Source organism: Anopheles merus, unplaced genomic scaffold, assembly GCF_017562075.2.
Source record: "Anopheles merus strain MAF unplaced genomic scaffold, AmerM5.1 LNR4000011, whole genome shotgun sequence".
NCBI lineage: Eukaryota > Metazoa > Arthropoda > Insecta > Diptera > Culicidae > Anopheles > Anopheles merus.
Window position 1 is genome coordinate 68,201 of NW_024427591.1, and position 15,348 is coordinate 83,548.

Below are 15,348 nucleotides of genomic sequence, written 5' to 3' on the forward strand. Positions count from 1 at the left end.
TAATCTTTATTTTTCATACATGAGTTTTTGTTGTTGCGGTGTTATCCGCCGAAAAGATTACTTCTGTAAACATCTTGAGTTTATAGTAATCTTGGGTTTGTGAGCATCTTGGGTTTTGACAAATACGATGTCCGAAGAGGTGACAGTGTGCGAGCTGTCAAAACAAAAAAAAAATATAAATCAGCCTTAGGAAAGAGACCTTCTACAATAAACTCCTTGTGAAAAAACTAAAAAAAATCCGTGAATATTACACTTCTCAAATTTTTGTGGATTTTTGCAAAATAAAATCTCAACATGTAGGTGTTTAGTAAGCTATAATTTTCAATGTTATACCTGCTCTCGGGGTGCTATAATTATAACTGCTAAAACTAGGGATGAAAAAACTACCAAGGCTCGCAAGCTCTTTCATGCGAGGGCTCTGGGACGGTGAACTAGTATGACGTGCGAGACCTTGCGCGCCCTCGCAAATCGCTGTCAATTGCATTGCGGGATTTGTGAGGGCGCGCGAGGGCTCGCACGCCATACAAGTTCAGAGCCCCGGAGCCCTCGCATTAAAGAGCTTGCGAGCCTAGTTAGTATTTTGGTCCCTTGCTTGAGCAGTTATAATTATAGCACGTCGAGAACAGGTACAACAGTGCGATTTGTAGCATACTACAAACTTAAATTTAGACATTTGATTTTGCAAAAATCCACAAAAATTAATAAGGCTGCTGGCACCAATCGAACTCGACATCCGACTCGAACAAACCCATATAATCATATGCAGGTGCACTGTCAGACACAAACAAACCAACAAACAAGACAAACATTTCAAATCCCATACATATTTCATGTTCGATGTCGTGTTCGATTGGTGCTACAGCGCCATGTCAATTGATTCTGTCTGTGATGTTCGATACCCACCTGTGCTATAAGTACCATGGTTGTCAAACGCTTCACAGCTACAGTAGATAGAATTCGATTCGGTACTTTTTCAAGATTGTTTGAGTAGTTTGCATCTTTTTCTTCTAAAATTGAGTGCAAAATATTTAAATTAGATATCAATAATATTTGCAATGCTTCACAATCATTTATAACATCAAATATACAGGTTTGAAACGTATCAAACTATTACGTGTACACAAAGCATATGTATGCACTGTATGTGTTTTTTGGCATGAACGTTTGTTTAAATCTTTCAATATAAAATTCGTATGATTTGTATGTTATTATTGATGAGAATTGCTAGTAAATTATTTGTTCAATCTTCCCCCTGCACATGGATATTCATTTAAACTATAAAAATGCTTCATTTTAGCGAAGAAAAGACAGGCGTATTGCAGTGCATCATGGCAGGTCTATAAGCGTTTCTACATACAGTCTGTTCCCGAGTTAGGCGGTTTTTGCGTTCCCGAAGAATCCGCGTAAGTCGAATTTCTCGTTTTTTTTACTAAAATACTATTTATTTCTCGCAGTTTTTTATTTAATTTAGTACTTTTGTACACTTTAACATTTATTTGTCATGATTCGTGCAGAAAATTCTAATATTGGGGGCCTTCACGATAGTAGTTAGTTTTTTGTATGGAGTTTGACAGGCTGAAATCATGTAAACACTCCATACAAAACCACACAAAAAACTAGCCTGCAATTTTCAGTCTAGAATATTCTAGCCTCAAAGCTAGAACTAGATTCGAGTACCTGCTCGAAAACACGGGTTTCTTTACGTTTATCCCAAGGTGCATTAAAGAGGTCTGGTGGTGGAATCCAGAATCAAAGTGCATGTAGTCCAGGTGGTCTCATAGCATTTTTTTATAACCAATTTTGAATATCACTTTTTGACAAAACGAGTGAAAACTTTTGCTTCAACGAGCTTTCTGGAGCCTTGACGAATACTCAAAACACCCTTAAAATCATCATTCAGTAGAAGAAGCGATAAAAATCGGCTTTCTAAATTCATACACCTTGGGATAAGCCAACCTGTATATTATACTCAGATAGATAGCTGCTTGAAAACTGCTATACAATACAAACAGCTGACAGGCTGAAATTTCAGCCTGCGAACTTTAAACGGAAAGGGCCCCATTTCTGGCTTTAAAGCGGTTTCAATTTGTTAGCAAAAATGTAATTTATACCCAATTCGAAGCAGATTGTACTGATTTGACATTTAATCTGTCAAATTTATAAACCCGCGTATCTCCGAATCCGCGTAAGTCGAGAACCGTGTAGGCCAGCGCTCTGGGACCAATCGAACGAAACAAACAAACACGACTCTGTTCGATAGGTGCTCTGTCAGCTGTTCGATGTCTTACAGACCTGTCATGATGCACTGCAATACGCCTATCTTTTTATCTCGAAAATGAAGCATTTTCATAGTTAAAATGAATATCCATCTGCAGGGGGAAGATTCAACAAATAATTTACTAGTTATTCACATCAATAATAACATACAAATTTTTCAAATTTAATATTGAAAAATGTAAACAAACGTCCATGCGAAACACATACAGTGCATACATATGCATTATGTACACGCAATAGTTTAATACGTTTCAAACCTGTATATTTGATGTTAAAATTGATTGTGAAGCATCGCAAATATTATTGATAGATATTTAAAATATTTTGCAGGCGAATTTTAAGAACAAAACGAGACAAAATACGAAAACAAGCTTGAAATTGTCCCGAATTGAATTCTATCTACTGTAGCTGAGAAGCGTTTGACAGCCAAGGTATTCAAAGCACAGGTGGGTATCGAACATCAAAGACAGAATCAACTGACATGTTCGACTCGATGTTTATCTTGTTTGTTTGTTTGTGTCTGACAGTGCACCTCCATATGATCATATGGGTTTGTTCGTGTCGGATGTCGTGTTCGATTGCTGCTAGAGCGCCGCCTAACTCGGGAACAGACTGTACAAATATCGACGGCTGTTGTCAAACTGAATCTCAATATGGCAACATGCACATCGCTAGGAAGACATCTCCTCTATGTTCCACCTTGGATTTATCTGTATTCCTACCAAGGATAATGTGTTTAGAAGGTTGATTTTTATCGCTTTTGCTGGGCGACGTTGTGGGGGACATCTGTCACTCTCTGCATACAAATTTCATTACCCCGCACCAGCCCTCACCGATTTTTATACCGGAGCCCCCGGAAGAGAAATGTCAAGCCGAGAAATGTCATTTTGCTCTGAACAACTTCACCTTGTCATTTATAACACCTTGATTCCTACCGATTGTTGATATGCCTACCAACCAAGGTGGATTTAAAAATATCAGGTGGTGGACTCTAGTGCATTTTGACAATTCGTCACTTTACGTAAGGTCCCCAGGATTCAAACTTTGTTTACATTTATTAAATTTGTTCATATAGATAATCTACCCTATTTTTTCGATTAAATATTCTTTAAAAATATATTTTGGACTTTGCGAGTTCTTATTTAACATTAGAACATGGATTAAAGTGTGTTATTTTATGTTATTCCATGAATTTATTCTATAATTCATTGTGTTTTCGACACTTTTGATGATAAAAATTAAGAAATCATATTTTTTTCAATTTTCACATTGATTCCTTATTATCTACGAGCCGCATGGACAATTTACGTGAGATTAGAACTCATACTCACATGATTTTAAATTTCGTGCATAAACAAATTATCAATTCTTTTGTTAATATATGTCATTTTTTCGAAAAAATCAACAGACACACAAAAATGCACATAATAACAAAGAAATCTCTTCTATTTGCTAAGCTTTGTGTGCGGAAACCAATCGTTAACGGTTCAAAAATGACGTAAAGTCCCTCAACTATGGCGACCTCCCAAAGGCCCTTATCCACCACCAGATATTTTTAATCCACCTTGCTACCAACCACGGTGTTTTAAAATGACAAGGTGAAGTTTTTTAGAGCAAAATGATATTTCTCGACTTGGCATAACTATTCCCTGGGCTCCGGTAAAGAAATCGGGGAGGGCTGGTCCCAAGCTCCCGATCACGCTGGTTTTCGATGGTCTTTCCGGGAATAATTCATTACCCGCTGCTCAAAGCGACGGAAGAAATCAAGGCGTTCGGAGAATTTTATCATGCCATCTTTTTCCCTCCTACGGCAAATTTGTCAAGCAGCTCGTCGAGCTACCCGTCCCTGGCTCCGCCTCATACCCCTCGCCTGAACGCGCTGTCGAAGGTTTAGTTGTGTTGGTGCGTCAGACGGCCAATCGCTGTCAGCCGTCGTCCGTGCTTTTTCCCTCCATAGCGCTATCTCTTTCTCGCGTATGGCCAATGCTCGCGAGCTGTTGTGGCGCTTACAAAAGCCGTTAACAAACATTGCGGCGATGAAGTTGAATTTTCACAAATCAAACCTAAAAAGCGCAATGAGTTCAATCGCTGGAATGTAAAAATGACTATGGAATGAATACGCTGAACCCTAAGTCGCATCAACCCGTTCGGACCGGCGCTGATTTTCATCAACTTTCCTTTCCGCCGGCATCTAGAACGCAAGTTGATTGTAAAACCGGCATACTGGAAAGTCCACTGGCAGTCCCTGGGACATGTCATGCTTAATGCTTAACACGTTCAGCTCGATAACTTTGTTACCCTAAGCTTTTGATTTCGTATGGTGTAGATTACATAGATATCTTGAGCCATCTGCGCGTGGGTGTGAGCGTGCGTGTGTGTGCAACACTTTCTCCAAATGTGTTTTCTTCCGCAATGTTATGATCCATCGGTCAAAGAAAGGAAGGTGTAAATGAAAGGCGGAAAGACGAATTGAGGCCCCTGTAAATGGTAACTGATGAACGGGGGGGGGGGGGGGGGGGGGTACTGGCACACAGCTGTTGGGAGATTGAACAGTATACTTAAATTGCTGGCGGGAGGGGAGGACCCCTACGATCATCGGAAACAGGCCCTAAAATTGTTGTCGCCATAGGGGGGGGAGGGGGGGGGGCAAATGATTCTCCAGCCACGGGGCCCCAACGACCATCTTTCCGCGGGCCCTTGTCGCTAATACTCTGTCCACTTGTAAACATACGCCATACTACATACTAGAGATTTTCGGCGACCACCTAGATCGCCTACCGTTAGATCCACCGCTGGTTCATGACGGTGTTTTTTTTATTGTGGAGGTGCATCCTTCCCCCTGCCTGCAGCGTTTGCATCGAGCAGGAGACAGTGTGGCAGTATGCAAGTTGCACGCTGGATAGGAGCGGTCCCGCGGCACCGCCATCATTCCGCACATCTGCATGCCCGTCGTGGGTTCTAACCGCGTATGAACCGTCCGCCGTAGCAAGGGGTGACTATCAGGCTACGCGGTACTCAAGTCCTGAAAAGGCCGGCATGATCACGTAGGCCATTACGCCAATAATAATAATAATTATAATAATAAGAAGAAGAAGAACTTAGCATAGCAGTCCACACTCGGAGAAGGTTTTTGTTTTGACTTTGGTGCTGCCGGGTCTACCGCTGTGGCGCGACAAATGCACGGAATGCACTTGAACAAAGGACATGAACCTACCGATCCGAACCCATTCCAAGGCAATGCCGGTCAATCGGCGTCATGATACCGACTCTAAGCCAACAAGCCACCAGATTCTGGACGGACAGGTGCAGCACCATACGCGCACCGTAATAAACAAATCCAGAATCCTCTTTTGTATGGATTCAATTCAAACTGTTGTTTCCACTTGCGTGCGCTAGCTGAATTAGAAATAAATGTGCAACATATCACACGCACGTTTGCTTAGATCGTGTGTCTTTTTAACCACCAACAGCAGAGCCGATCGCAAAGATGCCAATGCCAATGGTTGTGTTGTCTCTCAGGTAGCGAGATCGAAAATGCATGGACTTTGTAGTCGTAGCCAATGAAAATGTACGCATCAGAATCAAATAGTTTTGGGGTTTCCACACGCACGCACACACACACACAAACAAACAAACAAACAAACATACACACACACACACACACACACACACACACACACACACACACGCACACGCACGCACGCACGCACGCACGCACGCACGCACGCACGCACGCACGCACGCACGCACGCACGCACGCACGCACGCACGTGAGCACACACGTACGCACAAATACACATGCACGCACGCACACACACACGCACACATGCACACATGCACGTACGCGTGCACGCGGGCACGCACTAGCGAAAGCGCGAACGCAAGCACGCACTCACGAAAGCGCGAACGCAAGCACGCACTCCCCCCCCCCCCAGACCACCCCATTTAAAAAAAAGTTATTTTTTTCCATTATACACTGTGCTACATGATGCTTAGAAGGTCGTGGAAGCATCAAACATGTTCAATAAAAAAATATTAGTTTAGTGTTAGACGTTCTCCTACGCTTGTTTTAAATAGGCTTCTTCATCCTCAATTGGCAGGGGCATCGAATGGTCTCATCAGCAGCGGCACGAAATAAAATAAACCATCAATATACCGATAACACTTTGAATCCCAATCCAGCATCTCCCGCATCGTCTCAAGGACACACACAAATTAATAAATCCTAACACCCACCAATAACAATACACAACCGCAATGCACATATGAGTATCAACGCATACACCGCAACAGCCAATCAGCTGGCGGCGGAAGGCACGGGCAGAAGCGCAAGTAAGGCAATGAAGGGTGAGGAAGGGAGAAGAAGCGGACGAAAAAATGGGCGCCAATATTTTTAAATTTTTTAACCGTTTTTTTTGCTCCGCCGCCATAAATAGTTCGTCCATTTCGCCAACAGATGGTGTTAACCCGGCGCAGCCCGCTGCGCAAAGCGACGGAAGAAATCATGCCGTTCGGAGAATTTTATCATGCCATCTTTTTCCCTCCAACGGCAAATTTGTCAAGCAGCTCGTCGAGCTGCCCGTCCCTGGCTCCGCCTCATTCCCCTCGCCTGAGCGCGCTGCCGAAGGTTTGGATGTGTTGGTGCGTCAGACGGCCAATCGCTGTCAGCCATCGTCCGTGCTCATTCCCTCCATAGCGCCATCTCTTTCTCGCGTGTGGTCAATGCTCGCGAGCTGTTGTGGCGCCTAAAAATGCCGTTAACAAACATTGCGGCGATGAAGTTGCATTTTCACAAATCAAACCAAAAAAGCGCAATAAGTTCAATTGCTGCAATGTAAAAATGACTACGGAATCGCTAGCGCACGATGGAGGGTTTGCTGTGCAACGCGCAGAACCCTAATTCGCTCTAACACGTTTCTAACACTAAGCTTTTGCTTTCGTCTGTTGTGGATTACATAGATATGCTAAGCATCCTGCGCATGGTTGTGAGTGTGCGTGTGTATGCAAAACTGTCGCCAAATGTAATTTCTTCCGGAATGTTATGATCCATCGGTCAAAGAAAGGAAGGTGTGTTTGATAGTGGCGGATTAGGGGAATCGGGGTCCCTAGGCGGAAAGACGAGTTGAGGCGCCTCTAAATGGTAACTGATGACAGGGAGCAGGGGGTACTGGCACACAGCTGTAGGGAAATAGAACAGTATACTTATATTGCCGGCGGGGGAGTGGGGGGGGGGGTGGCCATAGGACCCCTACGATCATTGGTCACAGTCCCTAAAATTGTTTTTGCCATGGAGGGGGGGGGGGATGCAAATGGTTCTCCTGCCACGGAGCCCCAATGACCATCTTTCCGAGGGCCCTTGTCGCTAACACTCTGTCCACTTGTAGACATACGGCATACTACAGACTAGAGATCTTCGGTGACCGCCTAGTCCGCCTACCGTTAGATCCACCGCTGGTTCATGACGGGTTTTTTTTTTTACTGTGGATGTGCATCCTTCCCCCTGCCTGCTGCGTATGCACCGGACAGGAGACAGTGTGGCAGTATGCAGGTTGCACACTGGATAGGAGCGGGCCCGCGGCACCGCCATCATTCCGCACATCTGCATGCCCGTCGTGGGTTCTAATCGCGTATGAACCGTCCGCCGTAGCAAGGGATTAGTCACCGGCTCCGGCTACGTGGTACTCAAGTCCTGAAAAGGCCGGCATGATCGCGTTGGCTATTACGCCAATAATAATAATAATAATAATAATAATAATAATAATAATAATAATAATAATAAAAAGAACTTAGCATAGCAGTCCACACACGGGTAAGAGTTTGTCTTGACTTTGTTGCTGCCGGGCTACCGCTGTGACGAGACAAATACACGGAATGCACTCGACCAAAACATGAACCTACCGATCCGAACCCATTCCAAGGCATTGCCTGTCAATCGGCGTTATGATAACTACTCCAAACCAACAAGCCACCAGATTCTGGACGGACTGGTGCAGCACCATATGCGCACCGTAATAAACAAATCCAGAATCCTCTTTTGTATGAATTCAATTCAAGTTTTGTTTCCAGTTGCGTCCGCTGGCTGAATTAGAAATAAATGTGCAATATATCACACGCACGTTTGCTTAGATCGTGTGTCTTTTTAATACCCCCAACAGCAGAGCCGATCGCAAAGATGCCAATGCCAATGGTTGTGTTGTCTCTCAGGTAGCGAGATCGAAAATGCATGGACTTTGTAGCCGCAGCGGATGAAAATGTACACATCAGAATCAAATAGTTTTGAGGTTTCCAAACGCACGCACACAAACACCCAAACACGCGCGCGCAAACTCACACACAAACACGCGCGCGCAAACTCACACACAAATACGCGCGCGCAAACTCGCACACACATAACACACACACACACACATACGCGCGCGCGCACATGCATGAACGCGCGTACGCCAGCACGCACGCACGCACACACACACGCACGTACGCGCGCCCGCGAGCATGAAAGCGCGCACGCCAGCACGCACCCACGAAAGCGCGCTCGCGAGCACGCACCCCCGAAGTCGCGCAAGCACGCACTCCCCCCCCCCCCCACTAGACCACCCCCCCCTCCACCGGCATGATCGATTACGGCTACCTTCTCGGTAGAACGGCTGGTTCAGGTTTCTTGTAGCGCATCCTCATCCCTAGCGCCGGGCGGGGTGGGGGATCGCGACATGATAGAGTGAACGGTCACTTTCCCCGCGCTGTGTGTGTGTTTGTAACGAGACCCAAAAACTCGAGACAGATTTCGGCACTTTAAAAAATAATTATAAGCACTTTACACTGTGCTACATAATGCTTAGAAGGTCGCTGAAGCATCTAACATGTTCAAATTAAAAAAAATTAGATTAGAGTTAGACGTTCTCCTACGCTTGTTTTAAATAGGCTTCTTCACACTCAATTGGCAGGCGCATCGAATGGTCTCATCAGCAGCGGCACAAAATAAAACAAACCATCAATACAGCGATAACACTTTGAATCGCAATCCAGCTTCTCCCATAGCGTCTCAAGGTCACACACAAATTAATAAATGCTAACACCCACTAATAACAACACACAACCGCAATGCACATATCCCAAGTAGCACAATCCTGTTAAGAAACGGTTAAAAATATGCCTAAATGTATTACTTTTAGCTTTCCATACAGCAGTAATTTCAGGGCTTAAAACACTGCGTAACGATTTCCTGGCTTCGCTAAAAATTTAAATTTTGCCGGTATTTTTAACGAAAAACATCAAACTCAACGAACAAATCGACAGAGATGGCTGTATTGCTCTGTCTCATTCTATATGCATTTTCTAGATCTTCGTTAAGTTACAACAGAAGGTGTTAAGCTGGCCCTAGACCAAGGACCGTAAAGATATCAGGTCAAGTTATAAGCCCGTTTTGACAGCTAGGTGCAAGAAGAATCGACGAAGAAAACTGAGAGTTAGTTTTCCGCGTTTGGCGAACGCTTCAAGTTCTCGAAGGAAAATTTCCATTTTAAATCACGGGCTGTGTTCTAATAAACTAAAATATTCACCCAAATTGATCTCCACCAAATATTGACCATGCAAAACGTAAACAATCCATCAATACATATACAAGCGGAAAACCATCTGTCAAAATCGGAGCCCAGGGGGGGGATCGCCAAAAGCACTATAACCACATCTCATTATACATTCCACATTGCCCTAGACGCTGCATTCATGTATGCGGCTACAAATGACAGCTACACATTTTCTTTTGTTCTATTTGTCAAATGTAGCTACACGATGTAGCTATCGTTTGGGACCTTTTCAATCCGTGTTCAGCTGTCATATTGTGGTTGTCAAACATAGTTGGTTGTGTTTTCATCACAAACCAATCGCATCTTGAAGGAACCGCACGTGCCATTTTGAGCAGAACGTTTACAAGGACAGTGAACCCAAAAGCACAAAAGATAGAAACACGTGGAGTGATATTTTGTGAATTGGACGAAATAAATCGAAGAAATAAGTGAAAAAGGACACTAAGTATACGAATTACCGAAACGATGGGGGTCAACGACCCCGGAGGGGGAATTTCCCTCTCAAATTATTACAGTGGATTAGGAGTAGATTTCCAAATAGGATCCGCAGAGGAATCTAGAAGGAAAATAAAAAAAGGGACCCAATTGGGGAAAATAAGTGAAGTGCACGAATCGGAAGAAAGATTTTTGGTGATAGAAGCGGAAAAAGAAGACAAAGACTTAAGCCGTGCAAACCCATTCTTAGTGAAAAAGACAATTGATGTGATAGTTGGAGAAAACAATGCTAATATTACGAGAATTAGAGGAGGAAAATTACTAGTGCGAGTGAATTCAAACAAAAATGCGGAAAAACTTAAACGTTTAAAAAAAATAGGGGTGGGAGAAAACGAAACAAAAGTTATAGTGAAAGAACATCCCACACTAAATACGTGCAAAGGTGTAATAAGGTGCCCGGACATCGAATTCCTCACCGAAAATGAAATAATGGAAGGCCTCACCGAGGACAAAGTGACGGAAGTAGTAATATTAAAAAGAAAAGTTAATGATAAAGTAGTAAACACACGCACGGCAGTAATTACTTTCAATACGACCAAGGTGCCTAGAAAGATAGATTTCGGTTGGTATCCTTTAAAAGTAGAACTATACATACCGAAACCAATGCGATGTGGAACATGTCTAAAAATAGGACACACCAAAAAAGTGTGTAGACGAGAAAAAGTATGCGCCAAATGTAGTGAGAATGAACACATTGAGGAGTGCAAGGACCTGAAATGCGTATCTTGTGGAGGAGATCACCATACACTTGACAAACAATGTCCAGTGTTTGTGGATGAGATGGAGATACAAAAAATAAAAACAGTAAATAAAATAACATACGGAGAGGCAAGAAAAATACGCAGATCACAATGCCCGAGTATTCCAAGAATATTCACTAACGGACAAACATACGCTCAAAAAACAAAAATAACTGATAACACAGAAAAAAGAAGCCAAACAGAGAGTAGTAAAAAAACATATTCAAAAAAATAATGATTCAAAACACAACATATACAGAAAATAACAAAAATAATGAAAATATAACAGAAAACAAAACACAAGAAAAACACAAAAAGAAAATAACACAACAGAAGAAACAGTAAACACTAACAACACAGAAAAAACCATTCACATCAGTGAAACTAGACTATCAATGAACACGCCTATAGACGTGGCACAACTAGATTTAGAACAAATTTTAATACAAAATGAAAACGGTGAACTAATCCCACTGCAACATGACAAAAAATAATAGAAAAAATAAGATTAAACAAATGTAAAAAGAACGAAAAAAAAAAAACAAAATATAAGTTGATATCCCTTTTCTCCATAAAAAAACAATATAAAAAAACAATAGTAAAAAAATCAAAATAATCAATTAAATGAATAACTTAAATATCCTACAAGCAAACGTACAAAGCTATAGAAAAAACAAAGATGAAATATAACACATAATAAAAATGGAGAAAATCAACATAGCATGCATCCAAGAAACATGGATGAAAGAAAAAGATAACACAAAAATAACTGGATATAATATTATTACAGAAAACAGAGAAGATGGATATGGCCGAAGCGCAATCATCATAAAAAAGGGTATGAAATTTAAACAAATAAAAATAGGAAATAGGATAAAAAACATACAAATAGTAGCAATAGAGTTAATAGAAAGTACTATAAATATAATATCGATATACATGAGCCCAAAAACAACTCTACAAGAAATAACAGAAGTAACACAAGAAATCAACTCAATATTCAACAGAAGAACAGTTATAATGGGAGATTTTGTAGTAGGCTATGACTACGAAACAGTGCATTTTGCCTCAGCAGAATTTCGTTTCCTAGGCATAGTAGCCTATGCCTTCTTTAGTAATAAATCAGTTCATAGTTAACCACCAAACGAGCAAGTTGGTTTTTATTTGCTCTCCATTTGAACTGTAACATTTGGCGACGAGGAAAAGTTCAGAAGCATCTCGAAGATCTTTTTAGCGAAAACATCAAATAACGAAAATGTCCCAAGAGGAGCCTAAGTCGTGGTGGAATAAAGATATTAAAACGGCACTAGAAAACAGAAATACAGCAAGAAAAATATACAACAATACAAAAAATATAAAAGATGCCATAGAGTACACAAAAATGCAGCAGTACTAAAAAGAAAAATAAAATTGAGTAAAAAAGAATTCTAAAAAAACTCAATAGAAAAAAAAACAAAAACACCACGACAAAGGAACTATGGAGGCTAGTTAAAAAGTTAGATGGTAAGGAACAAATTATAAGAGAAGAAAATATAATTCATAACAACGAAGAATCGGCGAGAGAACTTCTCAGAAAAACATATGGGAAAAATGAAAAAATAGATATTGAATCAATAAACATACCTGAATTCATAAACGAAAACAAGATGATAGACGAAGAAGAGTGGGAAAAAATTATAAACAAAAAGAAAAAATCAGCTCCCGGAGTAGACAAAATAACATACGAAATGCTGAAAAACATTAACCCAGAAACATCTAAAATTATAAGGTACGAAATAAACGAGATGTGGGAAAAAGGAAAAATAAAAAAAGAGCTAAAAAGAATAAAAACTATAGTCATACAAAAACCAAACAGGGACAAAACAAAGGTAGAAAATTACAGATTCATATACAATACAATACAATCATGAAGGTAGGCAATTCGGCAGTCCTAAAAAAAATAAATAAACACTGTGCAATAAACAAAATACTACCAGACAGATCCTTTGGGTTCAGAAAAAATAAATCAACACAAATGTGCGCAAACTATTTGTTAAACTGGATACAAAAAAAGAAAAAAACAAAAGAGAAAAATAGGTATTATCTTTGCAGATCTTGAAAACGCATATAATAACGTAAAACTAAAAATACTGATAGAAGAACTCGTCAAGACAAACATGAATAGCCAAATAATAACCTGGATTAGTCAATTTTGAAAAAATAGGACCATAGAATTAGAATGTAATAAAAAAAATAATCAAAAAACTAGTCAGTGATGGACTGCCACAGGGTGACGTGATGTCCCCAACATTATTTAATATTTATACAAGAAAAATACATAATAGGATAAACAAAATACCAAAGATTAGACTAATACAGTACGCGGATGATTTTGCTATAGTGGTTGCAGATAAAAATATAACACTATTAAATAGAACACTCCAAAGAGGTATAATAGAATTCCATAGGGCAATAAGCGAACTAAAATTAGAAATGAACATAAACAAAACAAAAATGATGATAATGGGCAAAACAAGACAGAAAGTCAGATTAAAAATAAATAACATAGAAATAGAAAACGTAACGAGATACAAATATCTGGGAATAACTATAGACAAACAACTTAACTTCAAAAAACATATTGAGGATATAAAAAATAAGGCAAGACACAGATTATATGTCTTCAAAGTGCTGTGTGGAAAAAATCGAGGATTAGGAACAGATAAAGCAAGGAATATATATAGAGCTACAATCCGCAGTATACTCGAGAACGCATCGTCGATTACAAAAAATGCAAAAAACAACACCAGAAAGAAAATAAGTACTATAGCCAATACGGCCCTAAGGCAAATATCAGGATGTACCAAAACAACCCCGATTAATTCGCTGCATGCCATAAATGCAGGAATCCCACTAGAAATAAGGTGTAAATATATAGCAAACAAAGAAATGACCAAAGCTTACACAGTTAGCCCCATAATAAGAGAACAACTGTTGAATGCAGTACGAAACAACACAAACAAGAAAACATTAACAACACAACAACAATTATTTAAAGAGAACAGAAGTACCATACAAAACATAGCCATAAGTAAAATAAACGACATAGAACATAACGTAAGCATAAATACCAGCATAAAAAACAAGATAGAAGAGAAGAAAAATAGGAATAACCAAGTAACGAAACAAATAGTATTAGAGAACATAAATGAACAAATGAAAAAAAGAAACAACATATTTACAGATGGAAGTAAACAACAAGAAAAAAACGGAATAGGAATATACATACAGAAAGGACAAGAAAACTGGTATCATAGCATTAAAGCAAATAACGAAGCTTGCATAGCAAGCATAGAACTGACAGCAATTGAAATAGCTATGAAAATGGCAGAAGAACTAAAGATGGAGAGACCAACAATATACACGGATAGTTTAACAAGCTGTGATATCCTGAAAAAAGCCAAAGATGAGGAAGAAATTGAAGAAACGATATACAATATAATAGAAATAGGAAATAGATTAAAGGCAAAAATATGGTGGATACCCGCACATGTAGGAATACATGGAAACGAATGTGCGGATAGATTAGCCAAAGAAGGAACAATCTCAAATATAACAACAGAAAACAAAATAAGATTGGTAGATGCGTATGAAAGATACAAAATAGAAATGATAAAGAAAACAAAAATCTGGTACGAGGAACAATGTCAAAACAAAGGAGAAAAATTCCAGGCTGTTGTGTTTGGAACTTTTGTATTTAAATATTTTATTTACACTCATACAAAATAAATAATAAAACACAATTAACATAACTGATACAATTATTGAACACTTTAAAATAACAAATGCGGTGGCCGCGCACCAACCGCACCGAGCGCCCCTGCCGAGAGCTCCTGCTCGATCGGCTCGCTAACACACTCTAACTGTGCGCTCGGCACACACTAAGCCTTGCGCTGCTTAGTGTGTGCGACAGTGTGTGTGACACACTGTCGTCCTCCTGGACGTTGACCGGTGGCAGCGCAACTGCCACGGCAAGTCCAGGGGTCGGCACGGCTGCCCACAACATCTCCCCCTTTTAATACCGAAGGGCTCGAACCGACGCGGGGGTATTCCACTAAGGGAATACCGGCGTGGTGAACCCTTCCGACCGATGCTGCCAAGATGTGGGGACCCCGATGTTGGTGCGCTGAGCAGCGCTGGCTGCTGCTCTCGGGCCACACCGCGATGGCGATGACGCGGCGGTGATGCTGCTGCTGTGCCGCTCCCTGGGACGG

General features: G+C 40.8%; 1 long non-coding RNA gene across 1 annotated transcript; it reads left to right on the forward strand.

The window, feature by feature from the left end:
• The first annotated feature begins 542 nt into the window (after positions 1–542).
• LOC121600916 lies at positions 543–2,841 on the forward strand. Its single transcript, XR_006005916.1, has 4 exons — positions 543–626; positions 1,298–1,403; positions 2,608–2,723; positions 2,805–2,841. It is a non-coding gene; the product is annotated as an uncharacterized LOC121600916 (long non-coding RNA).
• Positions 2,842–15,348: the final 12,507 nt, after the last annotated feature.